Source organism: Echinops telfairi, unplaced genomic scaffold (genome assembly GCF_000313985.2).
Source record: "Echinops telfairi isolate 266 unplaced genomic scaffold, ASM31398v2 ScPeMD7_3533;HRSCAF=4204_1, whole genome shotgun sequence".
In the NCBI taxonomy this organism is placed as follows: Eukaryota; Metazoa; Chordata; class Mammalia; order Afrosoricida; family Tenrecidae; genus Echinops; species Echinops telfairi.
The window spans coordinates 26,666,000-26,667,181 of NW_022107432.1; positions in this window are offsets into that span (position 1 = coordinate 26,666,000).

The window sequence follows — 1,182 nt, forward strand, 5'->3', positions numbered from 1 at the left end:
CTCTGCAGCTGCTCTTCCTGGAAGCCTGCACCTTGCCCTCACCTGGGATCCCACACTTGTCCCAGCCAGGCTCGCACTTGCTCGGGTCCCTCCCACCAAAATACACGCACGCTCACTCGAACCAACACACGTGCTGGGCTCTCCCTAAACCTGGGTTTCTCTCACCAAGGCCACATGGGCCCCACCCCAGGAATGGCAGAGGATAGGCAGCTGGAGAGTGGGCCCAGTCCACCAGTCTGTCCACTGGCGATGCCGAGTGCCAGAGGCTTGGGTAGGGAGCCGAGAGACAATGGGAAGGGTGGAGGGTTGGCCTGTGAGGAGCTGGCTGATGAGTCAAGTCAGGCAGGGCTAGTCCCAGATGCAGGATGAAAGGTCGCCTCGGGATGGGAAAGCAGTGAGGCTGGGTGGAGTTGGCCTCACCCTCCTCTTAAAAGAAGTTTGTCTGGAACAGCCCTCCCACGTCTGCACTCCAAGGGCAGCTTGGGATGAGCAAATTGGCAGGTAGACGTAGACAAGGAGAATGGGAATGTGCTCCTTGGAAGTCTGGTGGAAAGCCAAATTGGGTAGCAGAGATGGGGGTCAGGGGGCACCCTTTTGCGACTTCTTCCTTGAACTCTTTCAGGCTGTGTGCCCCCAGGGAAGGCAGCCTTCCTCCAGCCTCCCACGCCCCCAGCTTTCCCCACCAGCTCTCTCTCCAGCACCCCGCCTCCAATCTCAATGGCTTAGGAGTGACATGGCCCCTTGGGACCCTCTCAGGAACTGACTCCTTGGTGATTCAAAGGCCCCTCCCATAGGCTGGACAGGGAGAGAGGTCAGGTGGCAACGGCAGGCCTTGGGATCTGTGGGACATTAAGTGGTCGAATAGGGAGCTCACGGGTGGAGATGGCATTCAAGAGCTGCCCGCTGCTGAAGGGCTATCAGGAACTCCTGGGCGGTGGATGAGGTCACTGTCCCACATCACGGCAGTGCTCAGGTTGTCTGGGGGGTGGGAGGTGAGGGTAGTCAGAGAAGGGGGTGTGCTCAAGCTATGAGATAGGACAATGAAGGTGGTGGGGGGGGGTGTCTTTCTTGGAACTTCTTCCTGTTACCAGATCCATCTACAGTTGATGGAAGCCCTGGGTGAGTTTTCCGAATCCCTAGATCAGCATGGAGGCGGGGCAGGGAGGGAGAGCTGAGGCATGG